Source organism: Lagenorhynchus albirostris, chromosome 9 (genome assembly GCF_949774975.1).
Source record: "Lagenorhynchus albirostris chromosome 9, mLagAlb1.1, whole genome shotgun sequence".
Lineage (NCBI taxonomy): Eukaryota > Metazoa > Chordata > Mammalia > Artiodactyla > Delphinidae > Lagenorhynchus > Lagenorhynchus albirostris.
The window spans coordinates 5,735,912-5,751,874 of NC_083103.1; the positions used below are offsets into that span (position 1 = coordinate 5,735,912).

The window sequence follows — 15,963 nt, forward strand, 5'->3', positions numbered from 1 at the left end:
AGTGTCTCCCCAAACAGCAAAATTGGGGAAGTTTTAAGCTAAAGGTATATGCATGTTCATGAAGGGGCTTGAGCGGAGGAGAACACAGCATAGAACTGGGGCAAAGTTGACAGTTAGGTTCCAGTGGACCTGGTGGTTGAGAAACTTGGTGGGGGAAGGTGTTAAGTTCTGCAAAATAGCTCAAGAAAGTGCTTCAGGCCAATCTTTATCATTGAAACAGAACTGGAATTTACAACTGATTTATTATCTTTGCTATTGTTACTTCTCTTGCCTGATAACAGTGTTTGTTCCCTTACGATCATTATTACTGAGACCTGTTCAGGGCAAGAACTGTGGTCAGGTGAGCTCTATGATGTGATGGTAGAGGCTGTTTTTTTTCACGTGCGTCTCCGGCATAGCACCAGGCCCATAGTAGGTGCTCAAGGGATGCTTGTTAATTGAATGAATACCTGAATCTGGAAAACTGGAATTTTAATCCTTGTTCTGGTACTAAAATAGCTGTGTTGGACTGACCCAGGTTGGAGTTCAGCCAGATATGTGGAAGGAAGGACAAAGAAATTTGTCCAAAGGACAAACAAAATGGACACAACACAGAGAAGAGAATGCAGTTGTAATATCTCTCCATACTCAATCATCAAATTTTAGTTAAAAAGATGTTCTCATAGTCCTTGATTCTCCCAACTGTCTAGAAGCAGGTTATTTTTCTCCATGCCTTGATTATCATCTGATGTACCTTATATTTTATTTTATCGTCTTTCTTCTCTCACTGGGAGGCAGAAATTTTGGTTTATTTTGGTCACTCCTGCATCTCCTGGTTGGCACAGAGCCCAATTTTTGAAGCTTTCCGTTCAACCAAGCCTTCTAAACCCTCTAGGTCCTGAGTGGCCTCTATTTACAGATTAGGAAACTGAGGCTCAGAGAGGTGAGGTTGCTTGTCCAGGGTCACACGGAGACTCCTGCCCGTCACCATCACCCCCACAGCTGCTAAAAGACAATCACGTAAACCCGTCTGGCACAAGCGCCATTTCCTTCTTCCTGCCCTTTGCAAACCCTTTTTCCTCCGACCTCTTCTCCACCCATTAGCGTGCACCTGAGTCTACCCGGATTCCTGAGCCCACCCGGATCCCTGAGCCCGAGGGTTATCTGTTGTGCTTGGGGTTTTGAGAGACACGTGCTACCCGGGTGAATGAATCGCACGTCCCCACCCCCGCCAACAGCCAATCACAGCCTGTCAGAGACTGGCCACTTCCGCCTATTGCGGGCCGCGTCTGGGGCCTTGCGGCCCACGTGGGGCTCTGGAGACCAGGGAGTAGGTGGTGGTGAGCCAGGGGCGGGCTCCCCCAGCCTCGTCACCAATCCAGGGGCCTGCCGGGGACGGGAGGGGCGGGGCTGATGTGGGGCGCCAAGGCTTAAACGTGACGGGCAGGCGGGCGTAGGGAGGAGTCCCGGGCAGGGGAACGGTGAGTGACAGAGGAGGCTGTCCAGTAACAGGAGGGGTTGGGCTGTCTGAGCCAATAGGAAGTCCGTAAGGCGGGACTGGGACCGCAGCAAGTTCGGTTGCGCGGAGACCGCAGCTGTTCCCTGTCAGTGGAGGCAGCGGCGGTAGAGGCGGTGGCGGCAACTTGCGGCAGCACCGAGGAGGTGAGTGCCGGCGGCGCTGTGCATTTTCCTCTTCCCGCAGCGGGTCGGAGCGGGTGGGCGTGCGCCGGCGCTGCCGCGGGGGACGCTTATGTAAGGGTCGCGCGCGCCAAGGCGGCGCCAGCTCCACGAGTGACGGCTGGAGGAGACGGCAGCGGGCGGTGCGCGACGCGCCGCGCCGCGCGCCGCCCCTCCCCTCCCCTCCCCCTCCCGCGAGGGACTGTTTGCGCGAGCCCGCCCCCCACCCCCGCCCTGGGGACCCGTCGCCCCAGTTCTCCGGGCCCGCCGCCCCGCGAGCATCCTTCCCGCGTTGGCGCAGCCCGGCCTCGTCCACTCGGCTCCCCGGGGGCCGCCGGCGGCCTTATTCCTGCTCTCGGGCCCATTTTGCAGATGGAGAACCTGAGGGCACGGAGCCCTCAAATGCCTCGCGCGAGGTCCCTGAGGGCTCGAACCCAAGTCAGTCAGAATCCGGAGCCCAAGTGTCCCCCACCATACTGGAAGTTGCTCAGCTCTGAAGAAAGCCATGGCGTGTAAGGCGAGGGTTTTCCGTGTTACAAGTGCCTGCACTCTGCTTCCCATAGGATCCACCTGGTAACCCTGGGGGGCATTCTTGTAATTCCACTTAGTTTCAGAAGAGGAAGCTTCGGGCGCCCAGAAGCAGTGATTAGGAGGAGGTGGGGCTGAGCTCAGCCCGTTATTTCTGCAGCTTTTAGCAGTTTACAAAGTGCAGTGAGTAAGCAGCTGGCCCTCCGGGAAATGCCCTCCTGGGCACGCAGTCTGAAGCCCTGGCTTTGAGGACCTGCCATACACGTTCCTCCCAGCACATCTTGCTTTGTGTACTTGGAGTGAGTTGTTTCACCTCTGGATATCCTTTTCCTCATTTCACAAATGCCGGGGCTAGGTCAGGTCCCTAGGTCCCTGGGAGCTTTGAAATTCTTAAAAATCTGATTAAAATTCATTTTGTGATAAAGAGGAGGCCAGGGATCCCCGTTCTGTAGCTGAGAAAACTGAGGCTCAGAGAGGTGCCGCTATTTGCCAGATCATAACCAGGGCCTCCCCAGTCTTTACCAAGAAGTCTTTGCCTTCCCGTTGCTCCCTTACCCACTGCTACCAGCAGCCTTGGCCTCCCCACCCCCCCACCCTTCCCCTGCCTGTGATGCACATACTGGAGTGGATGTGCTCAGCATTTCGATGCCCTCGCAGCTACAGCTTTTCTGCCTGCCTGCTCTTCATCTAAACCCTTGAACTCTTCATCACATTCTTTGCACACCTGTCACGTTCAGAGCCCTAGACTGGGTGCTGCGCGAAGACGTGGGAGACGAGGTGCCCCAGAACTGCCAACAAACTGGTTGGGGGAGAGAAAAAGAAACAGAGCGTAAGCAGAAAGTCGGCATGCCGCAGATGTTTGTAGAGAGCTGGTGTGGGTGAGGTATGGCCAGAGGAGGACGTGGAAGAGGAAGTTCCGTAGAGGCTGGCAAATCAGGGCAAAACTCACACCAAGGCCAGGGACAGGAGAACTGGACTGGCTGGGGCTGGATGGGCATGGATTAGGGAAGGCTTGGTGGAGGAGGCGAGTTGGGAGCCTCCTTTTTTTCTTTCTCTATAAATTTATTTATTTTATTTTTGGCTGCGTTGGGTCTTCGTTGCTGCGTGTGGGCTTCCTCTAGTTGCGGTGAGCGTGGGCGACTCTTCGTTGTGGTGCGCGGGCTTCTCATGGCGGTGGCTTCTCTTGTTGTGGTGCACAGGCCTCAGTAGTTGTGGCTCACGGGCTCTGTAGCGCAGGCTCAATAGTTGTGCCACACAGACTTAGCTGCTCCGTGGCATGTGGGATCTTCCCGGACCAGGGCTCGAACCTGTGTGCCCTACATTAGCAGGCGGATTCTTAACCATTGCGCCACCAGGGAAGCCTGAGTTGTGAGCCTCTTGATTCCACGGCGGCCAGCAGTGAAGAAGCAGTGATTGGATTTGAGCAGCCAAGGTTTTATGATGAAGTACAGGTGAGTTTTAAGTAACTGGACCCTGGCAGAGGAAGGCTGAGGAAGGTGGAAGGAGAACGTGGAGATAGCACTTCCCAGTTGAGTGTGAGAAGTTTGGTTGGTCATCTCGCAGAGGCCTCTGCAGGAGGCGTTATAAGGTGAGGGCACTTGCTAAGGTGCGGGTGAGTCCGAAGTGAGATTGGGTCCAGAGGCGCCAGGGTGCTCGGTTGGGCTCTGAGGGCCCAGCAGCAGCGGGCCTGAGCTACAGTCTGTTCTGTTTGTGTTCTAGTAAGCAACCTATGAGCACGTGTCCTTGCGAGAAGTTTCTTAGTGGCTGCTCTGCCCTGCAGAAAAGGGCTTTGTTCACTATAGCTGCGCAGTATCTATTGGTTGAATTGAATTAGGCTGCCATTCAGAATTTCTGCAGTTTACCCCAAAGTCCCCTCTGCTCCTTCTCTCTTTATCTTTCTCTACTGAAGCCTGTCCCAGCTTGACTGACTCTCTCTGTGCCAGTTCTCACCTCCAAGATCATCCCTCAGAGGGGTTTGCCTTGATGTTGTAACCCCGGTGGATCCCTCCTGCCTTTGAGGTGCTAGTACAGGTGGCTTGTCTTTTTTTTTTTTTTTTAAATCCTCTGCCTTGTTTTCCCTTTGTCTCACTTCCAGTGCCCTGGGTGCTGTGCTAGGTCCCTGTCCTGACACTGCTTGCAGAGGCGTGGGGCACTGGGGCACAGCAGGACTGCAGATCCAGGTCTCATTCCAAGTCACAGCACATTCAGGGGCTGCAGGGATGATTGTCGTATGTCAGAGGATCTGGGCGGAAGGCCTGGGCAGGCCCCAGACTGTCCAGATCTCTCCCTGGCACTTTCCCGCGTGAGCTGGAGACCTCAGGCCGGTAAACATTCCCCGTGAGGACTAGTGTGGGCCTTCTCTCTGGCTCCCTCCCGGTAGCATCTTACTGTCTTCTGAACAGGGCCCTCCTCCCCCCATCCAGAAGGTGTGCCTGTTTGGGGGCAAGTTTCTCTTCCAGACACATCGTTCACAGAAGTGGGGCATTTGCCTGCTCTCTCTGAAGCCTCACCTGGGCCCGCCTGACCATCTCTTCCCTTCCCTCTGTGTCTTAGCTGCCTCTTGTCTCAGCTGTGGATACTTTGCCAAACTGTCAAAGGAGTAGGGCCTGACGGTGGAAGCTGGGACAGTGACGAAGAGGAAACCGTTTCCTCTTCCTTACTGAATGAAAAGATAGGCTCCCACCTGTTGGGCTTTTTCTTCTCTTTGACCCCACAGGTACCCTCTTCTGCCTCAGCCTCATCTGAGACTACTGGCTGTTGCCCTGAAACTCACTTCTTTGTGTCCTTCTTCTGATCTTGTTCCTGACGATCTTGACTCTGCAGGACTTTTCCTCTTCTCTTGTCCTGTCGAAATTACTCTTCAGGCTTTCCTGCAATAAGCCTTGCTGAATCTATTGAGCTGGACGTGGGTTCTCTCTTTTAATAATAATGATGATAAATAATGATTGATTGTTATTAATAATAAAAGTCATCCTTTGTTGAGCTCATACTGTGTGGTGGCAGGGACCTTGCTAAGCCCCTTTTATGTGTTATTTGATTATCACAACCCTACAACAAAAGTACAGTTAGCTCCTTGTTTACAGATGAGGAACTGTGAGTGAAATAACTCCCTCAGAGTCACACAGCTAGGAAAGGGCACGGCTAGGGTCCTCCCCAAGCTGTCAGGCTCAGAGTACACGCTCGGGTCCCTCTCACGTACTATCCTGTTCTTACCTCTACTAGCTAGCCCCCAACAATGGTGCCCTATGCAGGGTATGTGCTCAAGACGTATTTTATTGAATTGAATGCCCCAAACATTCATTTTCAGCCTTGACATAATCTACCAAGGCAACTCGTTTTCTTGGGACATGGACTTAGTTCATTTGATGGTTTGCTGGCCTGTGTCTCCATTTTGCTCTTTACTGACCAGTGGCTAAAGCTAACGGACAGGTGTGGCCTTTCAAAAACAAGCAGTCTGTAAACTCTAGAAAGTGGTCACGCACCACCAACTGGGCTCCCATGGGTCCAAACACAGGTGTGCTCTTTGTGTGTGGGGTGGTGGTCTCTGCAGGAAGGGATCTGAGGACATAGCTGGCGAAATAGGAAACACATCAGCTTCTTCATTTGTGTCCAGTTGCAGAGTGAGACAGGCACCAGGCTCAGAGAATCCGGAGGTGAGTTAGCTCCTGAAGGATTGGAGGTGGCTCGAAAATTGGCCTGAGGTTGGATGGGAATGGGCAGGAAGACCGGACACTTCAGATCAAACAAGAAAAGTTTCTAGAACTTGTTCTTGTGTAGTGGGTGCCAGAAAAAGGTTTTACTTAAGTGCTTCTCATTAGGCACGCCGGCCAGCGTCTGAGCGCGTCCTCCACACCAGGCACGGTGCCAGTGCTTCGAGGTGTACCTCCTCGGGAGCCCTCCTCCCTGGCGGTGTGACTCCCATTTCACAGATGAGGAAACAAGCTTTGAGTGGTTCTGGGAGTGGGTGGCAAAGCAGCAAGAATAGAGCCCAGGTAGTCGGACGACAGAGCTGGGTTGCTCTCAGCCCCGTGCTGTCCTGGTGGCCCCCCAGATACCCTTGAGATCAGGGGAAGGCAAAGCAGCAGTTCTTCTCTGGGTTTTAAGTCTGTGTTCCTGCTATGCCTGGCTTCTCTGGGGAGTGCTGGGAGAGAAACGAGGGTAACACTTTCTTTTTCTTTTATTTAGATAACCCCTGCCTCCTGAGAGCTGACAATACACTTGAGGGTAAGTCCTGTGCCTGGGTCCAGGTCAGTGGGATGCCTGTGGGAGCAGCAGCTGTAGGTGTTAGCAGTCCTCGCACATCAGTGATCAAGCTCAATAAATAAAAAAGGCCAAGCTCTGAGTTTGGGAAAATATATGCAGTCTTTGTCTGTTCCAGACTCTCTTGGTTTTCTTGGTTTTCACAGGAAAGTGATGTCTGGCTCCCTGCTGGCCCCAGTTGGCTGCTGGCCAGCCTCAGCAGGAGGCCCTGCTTCTGGAAGGGTGTGGCTTGGGATGCCTGGTGGTGGGGGAGAGTGGCGAGGCTCCTCAGGACCACAGGAAGGAAGCATCTGTAGGGCTGGGCAGCCTCTGAGAAGAGCCCTTGAGTCCACGTGGAGAGCAGGCGGCTGGGCACAGGAGGTGGCTCTGTCAGCTGGCTGTAAAAGCACTTGATTGTGTCCAGACAACGATGAGGGGGTGAAGGTGGACTTGCCCCTCCTTCCCCCCACATAGTGCTGTGTGTGGCAGCACGGCCCTGTATAACCTCCTGCTCTTAAGGTTTCCCCTCACACGGGAAACTCCACCGATTGCATTGATCCCGGTGCATCTCCGCAGCCTAAATTCCAAGGCCCTCGGGTCCGGGGTCCACCTGGTGGTCTGTGAGAGGGCCCTAACCGGGCACAGTCCTGGCTCTGTGTAGCATCCCGCCTGCAGTTCAGACACTGGTATGCTCTTCCCTTCGTCCAGAGGCAGGCCAGCCGCTACCCCCTGGTTCACAGTCAGGTGCCCTGGGAACTTAGTGGCTCAGGGGCAGCTTTGCCCAGAGCTCAGGTTCAGTGCTCAGTGTGGAGATTCCTTTGTCCGGGGACTTTTTTCATATGATCCTTCAGAACCCATAAGCTGTTCTCCGTCCTGAGATTTTTCCACAGTCCTCACGTGTCCTAGGTCTTGGGCCAGGAGTGGCCGTTTTCCACTCTGAGATGGAGTTTGCTTGGAAAAGTGGGCGGAGTGTAAAGGCAGGTGGTATGAGTGGAAATGCCTCTGGACCTGTGACGGACTCCACCCTCCACAAACTTCCCACTGTTCTCTCTGCTTGCTGTCGGTCTCCCATCTTAGCTGATAGAGTTGAATGTTGTTGCTCTTTCTGGCATCCCTGTGAGGAGAAGAGAGGCAGTTTGGTGACAGTCCCAATTTCTCAGCTTACGGAGCTGAGAAATTGGGGCCCAGAGAAGGCTAATTAGCAGAATCCAAGATTCTGACACCCCTCCTTTTTTTTTTTTCTTTCCAGAGTATCATCTTTTCTTGCATGTCTTCCCCAAATCCATCAGTAGGAAGGGAAAATTAGTCGCCAGGAAGGGCCTTCTTCTGCCAGGTCATCTAATTTGTTAAAGCTTGTTTGGCTTTTCAGTCCCTACTTCCCTCCTGAGTCTATGGAGCTTTGCTTAGTTACTGTAACTAAGACTCTGCCATTGAAGGTTCTCGCCTTCCCCTGTCCTCCTCCTTTTGGTCGCCTTGGTGATCCTGGAGGGAGGTAGATGTGGGCTTTTTTTTTTAAGTATTATTCCAGAAGGCATAACCCTGGGTCATCTCAACACCCCCTCATTGCTGCTCTTCCTCACCTCCTTACCCTGATTTGCCTGTGGGGCAGGGGGCGTTTGGCGGTGGTGCTGGGATATGGGATATCCAAGGCAGCTCTAGGTACATTTCCCCCAGCTGTGGGCCAGACTCCACATGTGGCAGCTCCTCTCTGGCTGAGGCCTCGGGAAAATTCCATGATCTGGCTGTGCTGAGTCATGCTTAGTCTCTGAGGATACGTGTGTCACCTTTCGCATGTCTGTCACTGGTCAGCCCAGGATCTGGGAAAGGCTGCAGTTACTTACTATAGAGTGATATCATGCTGCTGATCTTTTCTATTTGCCCATCGCTGTATGCTTTTCCCAGTGCTTTTACTAATGTGCTGTTTATCAATATGAAAATGATTAATATTAAATCATTTATAATAAGTGGATTATTCTGGAAAACATTCCTCTCGTGAATGAGGAAACTGAAGTTCGGTGAGACCAAGTGACTTGGTGAGTTTTGGGTGACTGGTGAGTAGCATGCTTGAGTGAGATTTTTTAATCATCCCCCCCGCCCCCGGGTTTTTGTGTAATGCAAAGATTATTCAGAAGTTACTTGGATTGTACAAATTGATTTTCAGTTTGTTCAAGTTACAAACTCAAAAATCTCATTCTTCCTTTAAGGGCCAGTCTTTTACATTTAGCTTTTAAGTGTAGCCTACCAATCTTTCTGTTCTACTTATGATTCTAGAAAATTTTAATAATCACTTTAAGGGGTCTTTGGGTTAATACTTGATCCATTTGCAATCTTAACTCATTTGAAAATTTTAAATTGAGTTTATGAATTACATTCAACTTCCTTTAATAATACTTGAAATTGTCTGATTACCAAATCTTTAATACTTAAATATTCCTGTTTAACTAATAAATTAAACTGACTCTTAAATTTTCTTAAACATTCCTATACTGTTTTATCTTATTTTTTCACACAGCTTTACTGAGGTGTTTTTGACATAATAAATTGCACATATTTAAAGTGTACAATTTATATTTTGAAATATGCATGCACTTGTGAAACCATGACCACAATTAAGATAGTGATTATCCAAAAGTGTCCTTGTGCCCCTTGGTAATCCCTGCCTCCCACCCCTCTCTGCCTTTACCATCTCCAAGTAACCACTGAACTGCTTTCTGTTACTATAGATTAATTTGCATTTTCTAGAATTTTACCTAAGTGGAATCATATAGTATGTACTCCTTTTTTGTCTGGCTTCATTCACTCAGCATAATTATTTTGAGGTTTGTCTATGTTGCATGTATGAATAGTTCTTTTTATTGCTGAGTAATATTCCATTAGTGGATATTCCACAATTTGTTTATCTCTTCACCTGTTGGTCATTTTAGTTGTTTCCAGTTTTTGGTGATTCTAAATAAAGCTGCTGTGAACCTCTGTACAAGTCGTTGTATGGACATATATCTCCTTTTATCTTGGCAAATGTGTAGGAGCAGAGTGGCTGGATCATATGGTAGGTATATGTTTAACTTAAACTGCCCGACCGTTTTCCAAAGTGGATATATCATTTTACATTCCCACCAGCAGCAAATGAGGGTTCTGGTCCCTCCACACCCTTACCAACAATGGAGATGGTCAGTCTTTTTCATTTTAGCCATTCTGAAAGGTATGTAGTGGCATCTCATGGTGGTTTCAATTTGAATTTCCCTGGTAGCTAATGATGTTGAGCATCTTTTCATGTGCTTATTTGTCATCTGCCAATACTGATTTTATTTTATTTTATATTAATTTTTTAAAACTTCATCTTCTTTAAAAATGTTTTATTTATTTTATTTTATTTATTTATTTTTGGCTGCGTTGAGTCTGTTGCTGTGCGCAGGCTTTCTCTAGTTGTGGTGAGCAGTGGCTGCTCTTTGTTGCAGTGTGCGGGCTCCTTATTGCAGTGGCTTCTCTTGTTGCAGAGCACAGGCTCTAGTCATAGGGGACTCAGTAGTTGTGGCATGCGGGCTCAGTAGTTATGGCACATGAGCTTTGTTGCTCCGCGGCATGTGGGATCCTCCCGGACCAGGGCTCGAATCCGTGTCCCCTGCATTGGCAGGCAGATTCTTAACCACTGCGACACTAGGGAAGCCCCAATACTGATTTTAAACTTAGTAAAATTCCGAGTTAAAATCCTAAGTTTTACCAATTACTCAGTTACATATTTTAATTGGAATCTTGAGACTGACTCGTTACTCTGAACAGACCAAATTCCCTTGAACATTGAAGTACATAAGGTAACAGAAACACACAGATTTCTTAACACAAAATTATAAATATTATGGTTTTTATTTTCTTAGGCATATTTATATGCTTAAATTTCATCTTCCTGGAGTTAAAGAAGCTTGCCTAATAAGGAAATAATGATATGATCTCAAACTGTAGTAAATTACTTTCCTAAGTGACATTTGGAGTTTCTTTCTCAACTGGATAACACTTTTTTTTTTTTTATAATTCAAGAGATTGCTGCCCAGGGTGAAACTGGGTCTTAGTCTTTGAATCCAACTGCTAGGCAGAGCCCCGAGTCATTGCCATTTTGCCCCCAACTGGGGACGGTTTCATAGCCCATGTGCCCTAGATTGAGGCATGCCTAATCCTTCTCTTCTCATGGAACTCTGCACTTCTGTACCCAGGCTGCTACGCTGTGTGACTGGATTCAATTAATCTACGTAAGCCTTCATTTCTGTGCGCTATGGCCACAAAATAGGTGGAATTAAAATACAAAATAGGTGGAATTTAGATTCTGCATATCTTCCAAACCTTTGATCAAGAACTAGTTTTAAAATCTTGCCAGTGGGACTTTCCAGGTGGCACAGTGGTTAAGAATCCGCCTGCCAGTGCAGGAGACATGGGTTCAAACCCTGATCTGGGAAGATTCCACATGCTGCAGAGCAGCTAAGCCTGTGCACCACAACTACTGAGTCCTCGTGACACAACTACTGAAGCCTGCGTGCCTGGAGCCCGTACTCCACAACTAAGAGAAGTCATTGCAATGAGAAGCCTGTGCACTGCAACAAAGAGTAGCCCCTGCTCTCCACAACTAGAGAAAAGCCTGCGCACAGCAATGAAGACCCAATGCAGCCAAAAATTAATTAATTAATTAATTTTTAAAAAATCACGCCAGTGACACAGCAGTGTGGGAATTTGAGTCCCAGTCTTCTGTGTCTGGCGTTTCCTCCCTATACCTTACATCTTATCAAATGCATAGAAAGGGAGTCTGGTACTTAAGTGTTCTTGGTTTCTGGTCAGGCTTGGTTACTAAGAAATTCTGGCACCCGAAACCCATGCCTGCCTTTTCATATTCTTTAGTTCATCCCCCTGGAAATGGTGAGAACCCTGGCCTCTCCCTAAGCTCCCAGTGGAGAGCTACAAGTCTCTTTGGAGGGACATTGTCATCAAACTCTTGTTAGAGATTTGGATATTATTTTATTTATTTTTTTAAAGTGATTTTTTAAAACTTTATTTTTAAAAATTTATTTATTTATTTATTTTTGGCTGCGTTGGGTCTTCGTTACTGTGCGAGGGCTTTCTCTAGTTGTGGCGAGCGGGGGCCACTCTTCATCGTGGTGCGCAGGCCTCTTACTGTCGCGGCCTCTCTTGTTGCGGAGCACAGGCGCCAGACGCACAGGCTCCGTAGTTGTGGCTCACGGGCCTAGTTGCTCCGTGGCACGTGGGATCTTCCCAGACCAGGGCTCGAACCCGTGTCCCCTGCATTGGCAGGCAGATTATCAACCACTGCGCCACCAGGGAAGCCCTAAATTTATTATTTATTTTTGGCTGCGTTGGGTCTTCATTGCTGTGCGTGGGCTTTCTCTAGTTGCAGCGAGCGGGGGCTACTCTTCGTTGCAGTGCGCAGTCTTCTCATTGCGGTGGCTTCTCTTGTTGCGGAGCACGGGCTGTAGGCGCACAGGCTTCAGTAGTTGTGGCACATGGGCTCAGTAGTTGTTGCTCGTGGGCTGTAGAGCACAGGCTCGGTAGTTGTGGCGCACAGGCGTAGTTGCTCCGCGGCATGTGCGATCTTCCCGGACCAGGGCTCGAACCCGTGTCCCCTGCATTGGCAGGCGGATTCTTAACCACTGCGCCACCAGGGAAGTCCCAGAGATTTGGATTTTAGATGATAAACAGATCTGGACTTGCGTTCCTGTCTTGGTCACTGGGTGTGGCCTTAGGAAGCTTGTGACTGGTGAGTGGGACCTGGCTGAAAATTATTAACGCAGGCTGACCTCTCCCCTGTTGTCTAATGCTTATGTGGCTCCATATGGGTAAAAGCGAAGGTCTGTGGAGTTACATGAAAAGGAAGTTTGAATAGGGAACTGTCTTAGATTCCTGCTTTTCAGAAGTTTTAAATACAGTCTTTCCTTACCTTTGACTCTGAGTTCCCCCTTCAGGTGGTGAAGGAACATTGCGTGATACACAGCGTGAGAATTTATTAAATGATGGCAGTGACATCACTGAGTATTAGAATCTGCATCCAAAGAGATAGGAAAATGTGCTCCATATCAGGGCAGGGCATTAAATGGCAGAGGACACAGAGAAAATTAAAACTAAAACTTAAAAAAAAAAAGACATTTGACAAGGCATTTGACATGGCAATTTCAGTTCTAGAAATGTAACCTAAGGTATAATGGGACAAGCACACAAGCATACTAGGCTGTTTGGATCAGCATTTTTATAGCAAAAAAAAAAAAAGGGAAACCACCAACTGTACATCAGAAAAGGATTGCTACATATGCAGTCCATTCAGTGTCATACAATGCAGCTTTAAACATAGCCCGTGTACCCTGATCAAACTGTTGCTGTAAACCTATTACCACAGAGCAAGAGCCAGGATACTTTTACTCGAGAAAAGATAAAACAAAATGTATAATACCTCATTTTGGTTATTTTGGAATGTTATTCCAATTTTTTTTCTAGATGCTGGAATTATAAAATTATGTGTTTAATAAATGTTGCTGTGTCTTTGTAAATAATCAGATTTTTAAAAAAAATTAGAGAAGTGTGGCATTTAAAACACTATTTGGGGCATAAGATCAAGTACAGAGTGTTTAAGTATCAGAGTTCTTTTACCCGTATTCTTCAAAAAATTGTCTAGAGGGATGAAAACCTCTTTCTAACTGCCATATGAGATATAGATTCCTCGGGAATGGTGAAATAAGGAGTTCTTAAAAGATATTCCTCTGTAAAAGAAATGAGAAAACGGGCAAAAATCGTCAGAATCAACTTTTTCAGAACTCTGGAAATTAACCAAAGGCTTACAGCAATCCAGGGAACATTTATTCAAGAAAAATGGCTGAATCTTGTTTTCAACAAAAGATTATGAGGCATGTAAAGAATGGCATATACACAGGAAAAGACATAATCGGTAGAAACTGTCCCTGAGGAAACTCAGGCCTTAGACTTTATAGACAAAGACTTTAAATCATCTATTTAAAAATATGTTTAGGGCTTCCCTGGTGGCGCAGTGGTTGAGAGTCCACCTGCCAGTGCAGGGGGCGCGGGTTTGTGCCCCGGTCCGGGAAGATCCCACATGCTGCGGAGCGGCTGGGCACGTGAGCCATGGCCGCTGAGCCTGCGCGTCCGGAGCCTGTGCTCCGCAACGGGAGAGGCCACAACAGTGAGAAGCCCGCGTACCGCAAAACAAAAAAACAACAAAACAAAACAAACAAACAAAAAATATGTTTAGGACTTCCCTGTCAGTCCAGTGGTTAAGACTCGGAGCTTCCACTGCAGGGGGCATGGGTTTGATCCCTGGTTAGGGAATTAAGATGATCTCCCATGCCTCGCTGCATGGCCAAAAAAAAAAAAAAATGTTTAAAGAACTAAGGGAAAGTATGAGAACAATGCCTCACCAAAAAGAGATGATCAATAAGAGATAGAAATTACCAAAAAAAAAAAAATTCTGGAGTTGAAAATTACAATAACTAAAGTGAAAAAATCACTAGGAGCTCAACAGCAGAGTTGGGCAGGCAGAAGAATCAGCAAACTTTTTTTGTTTTGGCCGCGCCACGCAGACTGTGGGATCTTAGTTCCCCGACCAGGGATTGAACCCGCACCCTCGGTAGTGAAAGTGCAGAGTCCTAACCACTAGACCACCAGGGAATTCCCAGAATCAGCAAACTTGAAGATAGGTCATTTGAGGTTAAACACTGAGAAACAGAAGGAAAAAAGAATGAAGGAAAATGAGCAGGGCCTCAGACACCGACAGCATACGCATGATGGGAGTCCTAGAAAGAGGATAGAAAGGAGCAGAACGAATGTTTGATGAAATAGCCCTAAAATTCCCAAATTTGATGAAAAACAGTAATTTATGTACCCAGGAAGTTCAGTGAACTCCAAGTAGGATAAAATCAAAGAGATCCACACCTAGACACATCATAATCAAAGAATCTTGAAAGCAGCAAGAGATAAGCGACTCATCACAAGGACCTTTGATAAGGTTAAGAGCTGACTTCTCCTTGGAAACCATGGATGCCAGAAGGCAGTGGGATGAACATAGATGCCATATGAGGCAAAACCTTTAACTGTATTTGATCTTTGAGTCTTAGATGGCTCTGATCTCTTCCATCTTCAGGGATAACATGTCAATGTAGTCCCTAAATAACAATTACTCAAGCTCCTTTCACACTTGACCTGTAGGAATTCTTTTACCAAGTTCCCCTCTGCAGGTATTTTTAGAAATACCTAAGGAATACTTATTATGTGTTCCACCAAGCCTGGGACATAGTTGGGGCTCAAAAAATCTTTGTTAAATGAATAAAATCTACCTGGGTTACTGATTTCCTTGGCCAGCTGTCTATTTTCTCTTCTGCATGTCACTAGTTCTCCCTGTCTCAGGGCTGTTGCCTCCTTCCTCATACTATTTTGCCTTCAACATGCAAACAGACTTAACTCATAACTTCTCAAAGTACATCTTTTATTATATTTTATTTTATTTTTTTGGCGATACGCGGGCCTCTCACTGTTGTGGCCTCTCCCGTTGCGGAGCACAGGCTCCAGACGCGCAGGTTCAGCGGCCATGGCTCACGGGCCCAGCCGCTCCGCGGCATGTGGGATCTTCCCGGACCGGGGCACGAACCCGTGTCCCCAGCATCGGCAGGCGGACTCTCAACCACTGCGCCACCAGGGAAGCCCTCAAAGTACATCTTTTAAAAATATTACCAGGCTTCCGGGTGGTGCAGTGGTTAAGAATCTGCCTGCCAGTGCAGGGGACACAGGTTCGAGCCCTGGACCGGGAAGATCCCATGTCCCGCAGAGCAACTAAGCCCGTGCGTCACAACTACTGAGCCTGCGCTCTAGAGCCCGCAGGCCACAACTACTGAAGCCCGCGCACCTAGAGCCCGTGCTCCGCAACAAGAGAAGCCACCGCAGTGAGAAGCCCGTGCACCACAACGAAGAGTAGCCCCCGCTCGCCACAACTAGAGAAAGCCCGCGCACAGCAACAAAGACCCAACACAGCCAAAAATAAAAATAAATAAAATTGTAAAAATAGATAAAATTAAAATATTACCAGATATTTCACAAAATTTTATTGAATGCTTGGGGATAGCAGGTTGGAATTACAACACAGAAAAAAAATTTTTGTCCCCAAAGGTGAATTCAACCTTTACCTCAAGAAAAATAGAACAACTACTATAATCTACTAATGGCAGCCTCTCCCCTACCCATCAGCCATCAAGGTTTCAACTGTCTCACCCCAGGACACTATGGAACCAACTGCTGATGTTCTGTTGCTTTTGTTGTTGATAATATTCCTCATATGTGTATCACACTTTAGAGTTTTATTCTTTATTGGACAGTTCTCATTGGGACAGGTTAAGGTTGTGGTTTCATCGTCATGGATGATGGATCAGAGGTTCGGGGGGGTTCAGTGACTTACCCAGCTCCACCAGTAAGAGGCAGAGCCAAGCTTTGAAAGCAGCAGTTCCAGTTCCTGGCCTTGGGTTCTTCCTGCTGTCCAGAATATTAGAA

At 47.9% G+C, this 15,963-nt stretch overlaps 1 protein-coding gene across 4 annotated transcripts in view; it reads left to right on the plus strand.

Annotated features, from left to right (window-relative positions):
- Window positions 1-1,562: 1,562 nt before the first annotated feature.
- PC (pyruvate carboxylase) overlaps window positions 1,563-15,963 on the plus strand; it is a 106,483-nt gene continuing 92,082 nt past the window's right edge. Inside the window, exons 1-4 of one of the 4 annotated variants that reach the window (XM_060158445.1) lie at window positions 1,618-1,641; window positions 2,029-2,168; window positions 5,798-5,837; window positions 6,370-6,408. The gene's annotated coding sequence lies outside the window, so the exon portion shown is untranslated. Of the gene's footprint in view, window positions 1,642-2,028; window positions 2,169-5,797; window positions 5,838-6,156; window positions 6,177-6,369; window positions 6,409-15,963 lie in introns of those variants that run through there. The other 3 variants (XM_060158446.1, XM_060158443.1, XM_060158447.1) reach the window with 3 other exon arrangements.